Raw genomic sequence first — 9362 nt, forward strand, 5'->3', positions numbered from 1 at the left:
TACAGGGTGACTTTTATAATTTGAGTTTGCAGCTTTCGAATCAGATATCTGTTTAGATAAGATCTATCTAAGCACAACAAAGAAACATCTATTATATAGAAAACAGCATATTTATAAGGTTCCCTTAGAAACACATATCAAAACACAACAACATACTATTTTTTTACAAACTGTCTGCTCGTCTCCGAGTTTGTAGGCAGTAATCTAATAGTGTGAGTGTACCTGCACATTTAGCTCTGGATCACCGTGGTCCTGTGTCTCTGCTTGTGTTGTTGCTATAGGCTGCAGTGTAAATATGAATGGCAGAAGCCTGAGTGACGTCACATCACCTATCTGTTACTGCAGGGGGCTTTGGAAGCCAATCGTTTCTATGCTCGAAATCCTGTCTCAACCTAACTTTGAGTTAACCTAACTTTTAGTCAACCTAACAACAGGCTAAGAGCTGAGGCAGGTTTTGAGCATTTTGACACCAGCTACACCACGCCCGCCTATCAATCAGGTCAGCTTCATGCCTTATTGTGAATAACTCTTATCCTTCATCCAATCAAAACTGATGAGTCATCAAAACATCCCCCCGTACAGTGTGTGTGGATGGAGACATGAGCTAATCACACCTATTTGGTTTTTGAAGCAGGCTGTAAACATGTTCATGTCTGCTGTAAAAACAGGCTTTTTGAATGGGTGTGTATGTGACTTCCTGTGCCGCTGCAGCCAGTCTCTAGTGGACACTCGACGTACTGCAAGATTTGACACTTTCACATTGGCTTAATTTTTCAACATTAGAGGTTGTTGCATAAATGCACCAGGTGCTTTGCACTTGGTGATAAACGTACCATATCTGCTCAAATCTGTTGATCAAAACAGAAGTTCTTGGTTTTAACAGTGAACATTTTGCAAGTTACTATAGCCATTAAAGAACTGGTATCCACATTTTCCAGTACACATATCATGTACCATCTGTTACTCTTTACCTGGTGTCAGACTCACTCACTGCATTACAGATTACATCCGGTTTTGTGAGGATACCATAGTCCCTACTAAGAAGGTTCGCTGCTTCTCCAACAACAAACCATGGATCAACAAAGACATCAAAGGCCTTCTTAATAGCAAGAAGAGGGCCTTCATGGCTAAAGACCGGGAGGAGCTCAGGGCTGTCCAAAAGATTCTAAAGAAGAAGCTGAGGGAGGCCAAGAACAGCTACAAGGAGAAGATTGAGGCCAAGATGGGCCAGAACAACTCAAAGGAGGTGTGGAATGGCATGAAGCAGATGACTGGTTACAGCAAGCCTGTGACCAAAGCTGAAGGTGACCCAGTTTTTGCTGCTGAGCTGAACCTATTTTTCAATAGGTTTGACTCAACCCCCACCCCGGTGAGCTCAGACAGTGGGTCTGGGTCTTCAACCATCACTCCAACTGCCATTCGCACCTCTGTTGGTGACTCGGCTTGCCCCCCCATCAACGACCGTACTACCTTCCCCTCTCTCAGCTTCTCACCAGCTGCTTCAAAGGACAGCCCTGCCCCAGCAGCAGCTTCAGAGGACAGTCCCACTTCACCCCCCCCCACCCCCCTGCTCCCTACTTCCGGAAACAAAGAACAGTCCCCCTCACCCTCCCCCCACTATCACTCTCACTACGAGCCAGGTACAACGACAGTTCTCCAAGCTCTGCATAACAAAAGCCAGTGGACCAGACAACATCAGCCCCAGGATCCTCAAGGTGTGTGCTGGGCAGCTCGCAGGAATCTTTCGGCACCTCTTCAACCTCTCCCTCAGGCTGATGTTGGTGCCTGACCTGTGGAAGACCTCCTGCATTGTCCCAGTTCCTAAGACTGGTCGTCCCAGCTCTCTTAATGACTACAGGCCTGTGGCACTCACGTCACATGTCATGAAGACATTTGAGAGGCTGGTTCTCCAGCAGCTAAAGACCCTGCTCACTGCTTTCATAGATCCACTGCAGTTTGCTTACCAGCGGCACATCGGCGTGGAGGATGCCATCATCTTCCTGACCCATAAAGCCCTGTCACACCTGGAGAAGCAGGGAAGCACTGTGAGAGTCATGTTCTTTGACTTCTCCAGTGCTTTTAATACCATCCAGCCCGGCCTCCTGAGGGAAAAACTGCTGGATATTCATCTGCACCCCGACACCACAGCCTGGATCTACAACTACCTCACTGGCCGACCACAGTACGTCCGAGTGGACGGCTGTGTCTCTGATGTGGTGATGAGCAACACTGGAGTACCCCAAGGAACTGTTCTGGCACCCTTTCTGTTCACTCTCTTCACCTCAGACTTCAGGTCTAACTCTGGTTCCTGCCACCTCCAAAAGTTTTCTGACAACTCCTCCATCGTGGGCCACATCACTGACGACAACGAGGAGGAGTACAGAGGTCTGATCGAGAGCTTCGTCACATGGTGCAACAACAACCATCTGAAGCTCAACATCGCCAAAACAAAGGAGGTGGTAGTGGACTACAGGAGGAAGAGGTGCCCCCCTGCCCCAGTCATCATTCAGGGGGAGGAAGTGGAGAGGGTGGACTCCTACAAGTACCTTGGGGTTCACATTAACAACAAGCTGGACTGGTCCCATAACACTGAAGCCATCTTCAGGAAAGGACAGAGCAGGCTGTTCTTCCTGAGGAGACTCAGGTCTTTCAGTGTCTGCGACAGACTCCTCAAGGCCTTCTACCAGTCTGTGGTGGCCAGCACACTTTTCTTTGCTGTGGTGTGCTGGTGGGGGGGCATCAAGGCTGGTGAGGCAAACAGGATTAATAAACTGGTTAAGAAGGCCCCGCTCTGTCGTTGGCCTAGAACTGGAGACTCTGGAGACAGTGGCTGAGAGGAGGATGAAGGACAAAATCATATCCATCCTGGATAACTCCTCTCACCCTCTCCATGACGAGCTGTGGGAGATGAGCAGCTCCTTCAGCCAACGCCTCCTCCCCCCCAGGAGCAAAACAGAACGCTTCAGACGCTCATTCGTCCCCACAGCCATCAGGCTGTACAACAGCAGGAGCTAGCCTGTATTTATATATATTCTCTTTATATATAGTACACAATATTATTACAATGTTATTATGTTACCTTTATTATTATTATTATATTATTGGAGCTAGCCTGTATTTATATATATATTCTCTTTATATATAGTATACAATATTATTACAATGTTATTATGTTACCTTTTATTATTATATTATATCTATACTATACTATCTATATTATATATTACATTATTACAATACACTCTATATTCTTATAACTATATATCTATACTCCAGTCAAACTGCACTATATATATATATATATATATATATATATTTTTTTTTTTTTTTTTTTTTTTTTTTTTTTTATTTTATTATGCTTATAACTTATTACTATAACTGTCAATACTGTTTACATAACCCTCTGATCACAATGCCACTTTAAATTCTTTCACTGGTCACTTTAACTTTAACATGCCATTCACTGCACAGTATTATTAATATCTTTTCCATTGCCCTGCTGAGTCCACCGTGTTATAGTCCTCTGTATATATCCCCCCCTTACTACCTGGATTGTATTTATGTTTATGTTGTTATTTTTTATTCGATTTTTGACTTTTGTTTTTGATTCTGCACTGCTGCTGCTGCTGTAACGCCCGAATTTCCCCATTGGGGATCAATAAAGTTATATCCTATCCTATCCTATCCTATCAGTGTGTCTGGTTTGATACAGGTTCTTGTGGAAGGTGGTGGCTGAGTTAATCTAACTTGAAACTGTACCTCCAACAGATAGAGGGTGAAGCTGCAAAGCAAACTCTCCAGGCCGATATCAAAACCTGGGACTGGAAGGTTTAGCAGAGTCTTTTGAACCTCAGTGACTATTGATAGGTGGGAGGAGTTTATGGTTATAAGCTGGTTCAAACACAGGACCCAATGGGTCCTGTGTTTGAACCTTTAATTGTATGGAGAAAGGTGTTGAATGTATCTTGGCCTGCAGAAATGGTAAAGGTACAGCGTGCAAGAACTGTATCAATGATGATGTAGAGCAGAGGTTACCACACATTTGAGCTTTGGACCCCCACAACAACTGTGCTAAAGACTGGGGAACCCCACTGTCTCTATTTCAGCAGAGTAATGTAAGAAATGCTGTATAATAATATAATGTATAAACAGTTGGACTGTGTGGACATTCAGAATTTCCTTAACAGACACTCAATTCATGTAGGTGTCAAATGTCATTCATAGGGAGCAGATGTGATGGAAAACATCTCGTGAACCCCCTCTCAGTGTCTCATAAGCCCCCAGGGGGTCTCAGTCCCCACTTTAAGAACAGTAGAGTGTGAAGAAAGCTCAGACCTGGACCCCTAATACATTTAGCAATGTGGTGCAGTATATTTTTAACTAGTATTCGAGATATTAAAACCAACATATAGAGCTACTGTAAATTTACATGTAAAAGTGGACGTGGCCATTTCTCCATCAAGGATTGGATTTTTTGGAAAACAAATGTTTGCAATGGATTCAGAATCCTGAAGAACCCCTAGTTTGACCCCTCACAAGCTACCAAAAGCAAAGGTTAACATTTTCAAATTTTCACCAATAAGTATATAGTACCAAGAAAGTACTATTCCAGGTACGCCGACTTTGAGCCGCTCTCACGGATTTTCCTATGGGAGTTGGATTTAAATGTTTTTTATGTGTTATAAGACACCTTTATGAACACATTTGTGCAGAAATTTATTGGTAAGGAATTTATTCCCAGATTGGCCAAATAGCTGAAAAAATACCCTTACTATAATAGATTATTTCATAGTATATATTTTTCCTCCTGTGTTATTTATTTTTTTCTTTTGTTCAAATCATTAGATAATGTTATGTCGAGGTATTTCATTTAACTTTTTACAGGAATGTTTTCAATAATAGATTGTCTGCGTGAATAAAGAAGAAACACTTTACAGCTGACTCCTCTCGATGTGGAGAAGTAGCGACTCAACTCTGAGCTCCTCCCTGGTGACCGAGCTCCTCACCCTATCGCTAAGGATGCGCCCAGTCACCCTACAGAGGATGCTCATCTCAGCCGCTTGTGTCCGGGATCTCATTCTTTAGGTCATGACCCAAAGCTTATGACCATAGGTGAGGGTAGGAACGAAGATTGACTGGTAAATCGAGAGCCTTGCCTTTCGACTGACCTCCTTCTTCACCACAACGGACCGATACAGCGACTGCATGACTGCGGACGCTGCACTGCTCCGTCTGTCAATCTCACGCTCCATCCTCCCCCTACTCATGAACAAGACCTCGAGATACTTAAACTCCTCCCCCTGTGGCAAGGACTCCCCACAGACCCAGAGAGAGCAAGCCACCTTTTTCCAGTCAAGAAACACGACCTCAGAGGTGCTAGAGGCAACAGGAATGCATCATCCGCAGAAAGCAGAGACGAGAGCCCATGGTCCCCAAACTGAATCCCCTCCGGCCCCTGGCTGCACCTAGAATTTTTGTCCACAAAAGTTATGAACAGAACTGGCGACAGAGGGCAGCCCTAACGGAGGCCAATGCCCACCGGAAAAAAGGTCCGACTTACTGCCGGCAATGCGAACCAGACTCCCACTCAGATCATCCAGGGACCGGACAGCCCTTAGCAAATTGCCCCGGACCCCATACTCTTGAAGCACCCCCCACAGGACACCACGGGGGACACGGTCGAAGGCCTTCTACAAGTCCACAAAGCACCTTGTTCCTCTTGGATCTGAGTTTCGAATAATGGCTGGATCCTCCTCTCCAGTATCCTGGAATAGACTTTCCCGGAGAGGCTGAGGAGTTTGATTCTCCTGTAGTCGGAACACATCTTCAGATCCTCCTTCTTGGAAAGAGGGACCACCACCCGGCTGTGCCAGTCCAGAGACTTAAGATACTCAGGGCAAATCTCATCCACCCCCGGAGCCTTGCCACCGAGGAGCTTGCCAATCACCTCGGTGACTTCAGCTTGCGTGATGGACGAGTCTACCTCTGAGAAGTCAACTTCTGCTTCCTCAGTGGAAGATGTGACGGTGGGATTAAGGAGATCCTCGAAGTATTCCTTCCACCGCCCGACTATATCCCCAGTTGAGGGGGGGGAACTAAGGCCAAAAGAGTAAAAGAGGACGATAAAACTAAAGAAATAATATTGATTTATGGACAAGAAAATCTCAGTCTGCAAGATACATTAACAAAATTACATCTATTTCTTCTTCTTCTTTATTTGATCCCAATTCAAAGGCACAGAAGCACTAAAGCGGATGACCACAAGAGCAGCGACCTGTATACACATTCCTATGCCCTTGACACAACTAGGGAAGCAATTCGGGGTGAAGTCTCTTGCCCAAGGACACATCAGACATGTTGCTCGCAGGAGCTGGGGATCAAAAGCTCGACCTTCCAGTTGAGAGACGACGACTCTACCAACCGAGCCACAGCCGCCCCAAATTAGAATAAGACCAGCTTTAAGAAGATAAGACAAGAGGAGTATTTTCTTGGAGGAAATGAAAATAAAATGAAAATTATGAAGAGGCACATGCAATTGATGATTGTCAACACAGCTTCATGCAAGAAAGCCTTTAAGTAACAATATTCATCTCATTTTAGATTTCTTTAATTACAATGAGCTGCTTGGTGACAATAGCTTCATTTTATTTGTACACTACTACAAGGCCTTTGATACTGTTGAGCACATTTCCTTTTCAATACTTGAGTATTTTTTTTGGTTTAGGAAGTTACTTTAAACATGTAATTCATGCTTATAGATGTTAATTAGAAAGATACTTTATTGATCTCAAGGTAAATTCAAGGCACCCAGTAGCAGTATATAAGAAAATTATGCAGGACCCAAGACATTTGTTACAATACACAGTAAAAATTAAACAACCGCTGTCCCCCCTCCCTTCTGTATATAATAAAACCAAAGCAAGATTTAGAAAGTCCCCTATATGGCGAAGAATAACAAAAATACAAATTAAACCAGCACAATTAAAAACAGTCTCATACTTGTATAAAGAAATGTACATAACCTCAGCAGGAAAGAAAATATATATGCGATTTGAAAGAGACCTCGAAACAGTAAAAGAACATCAGAACAGATGTAATCAGGGCATAACAATTGAAGAGTGTTGACCTTCTGAAAGTTTGTGTTGTTTATGCATGTACAGTGTTATGCAATGTTATGTTATTGGTAGTGTTAAGTTATTGGTACTTAGACTTCATTGGTCCAGAAGCAATCCAACACAGCAGTCTCCAATTATAATTACGTTCAGCATTAGATCCTAGTTTGCAGTGAAACTTGGTGATGTTTAGGTATTTGTTGGATGTAGCTGGATTATCTTGCTGCTGTACTTGAGGACAATGTGTTGTTGTAATACATGTGATTCATTACAGAGCTAGTGTATTGAAAGCTGCGTGTTCAGCCAGCAGAGGGCACGGTTGACTTCGTATTTAAGAACTTAATTTCACATTGTTCTGTTTTTGTAGACCACACATACACACCTGTGCCTAGTGATGCCTTCTCCTGTCCTGCACAAGCTTGCAATAAAGAAGTGGAAAGTACCTGCCTCATAACAAACGTTGGATAACGAGTGATAACTCTTACACCCATAGTCAAAACATAACAGGAAGTTATGGCTCAGAATCGCATTTCACAGTTTACCTATTTGAACGTACTTGTACGAGGAGGTTTTTCTTGACATGTGGAAGATCTCAGTTTGTGCTTTGTGTAACAGGGTCATCAACGTTTTTGCATTTTACACTGTTCTTATAATTACACAAAATTACCTGGCAATTGTCTGTTAAGTCTTGTTTTGTGGTCCAAAAATATTGCATTATTTTGTTTAAATTGGTGGAGTGGTTTTCTTCCATGCTTGTGCCTTGGAGACCATTTGTCTGTAAGTTTTATGTTTAATTCATGATAAAACTGTTGAGATATTAACACAAAATTCACATTAGAAATGTTTTGTTGTTTTAGTCTCACATGCTTTGCGAGCTCATGCTAATTAAGGTAACAGTTTTCTCCTTGCTTCCCAAGCAAGTAGTTTAGTGTTTATTTAGTAATATTTTTATGATGTTCTGTGTTAGATAGCTATGCTCAGACTTTGTAAACATATACAGTATTTGTTATCTGTACTGACTGTATTGTTTATCTCTTTGTAACATTGCAGTTTTACCTTAAATCAAACAATGAAGACACTCCTGTACATCAGAACGTGCAGAAAGGGCAGTACGGAGGTTTTTTTCTCCGACATGATTGACAATTTTTACGAATGTTAACCATGTCAGCACCTACAAAAATATCCTCTTGCATCCTCGCAAAAAACCCAACGGGAAGTCTGTCATCATTTTTTTAATGTGTAAATAATGACCCAGTTTTGCATTTTCAGGCATCTCATTTGAACATACTTCCCTGAGAGCCTATTTATCACATCATCACAAACTCAGTGTCAGTTCGTTATACACACATTTAGAACATACCGTTACGCAATTAAACACAAAAGGGCGTGGCCTCAGTGTACTGTCAAACTCTCACTTTTACACACATCAAACTGTGAGGCCTGCTGCTTGGCCACGTCTCGTTGTTGCACTTCAGCTGCCGCAACACACCTCGACATGCACAGGGGTGCTTTAACTTATGCTAAACTTATCAAACTATTTTTATTCACAAATGTAAAATCGAATGAGGTAATTCCAAAAGACAACAATTTAAAATAGAATTGGAACACTATCTACAAACAATACATGGACTGAAAACCAAAAAACAAATCAAAACCCTGGAGATTTGTGAGTTTTGATACCGCCATGTATGTAGTTTCACATTGATGTATAGTTGGTCTGTCTTGTGTTGTAATAATCTTTGTCTTAAAACAATAATAAAAAAAAAAGGTATTTGCTAAACACCGACTGTTAGCTTGCAGTGTAGGTACAAGTCGTGAATGAACTAAGTCGTGCAGTAATGTCCCAACGAGCTCAGCGAGAGCCGCTGCTTGTTTGGCCAGTCACTAGATTTTAACCCATTTACATTCTAATTATTTGGTTATTCAGATGTCACCTGAGAAATCTTTTCCCCAGGTCCTACATAAGTATGACCTCTAACATGTGTGTGGTGTGATTTCATGTGTCTTGTCAAAGTCTTTTTTGCCGTGTAAGATCTGTTGCACGTTGTGCAGGTAAACGGCCTCTCTTTGTGCAATTCCATATGTTCATTCAAATCCTTTTGAGATGTGAAAGATGTTTTGCATGTTGTGCAGGTAAACGGCTTTTCATCAGTTTGAATTCGAATTATGTGTACTTTCAAGGTTGACCTCAGAGAGAAACTTTTCTGACAGGTGTTACTGGAGGAAGGCTTCTCACCTGTGTGTACTCAT

General features: G+C 42.4%; 1 protein-coding gene across 2 annotated transcripts in view; it reads left to right on the forward strand.

Annotated features, from left to right (window-relative positions):
* The window catches only part of LOC306825260 (uncharacterized protein), a 154448-nt gene that overhangs the window by 61475 nt on the left and 83611 nt on the right, over nt 1-9362 (forward strand). The window lies entirely within an intron of this gene.

This window comes from Symphodus melops (genome assembly GCF_947650265.1).
Source record: "Symphodus melops genome assembly, chromosome: 6".
NCBI lineage: Eukaryota > Metazoa > Chordata > Actinopteri > Labriformes > Labridae > Symphodus > Symphodus melops.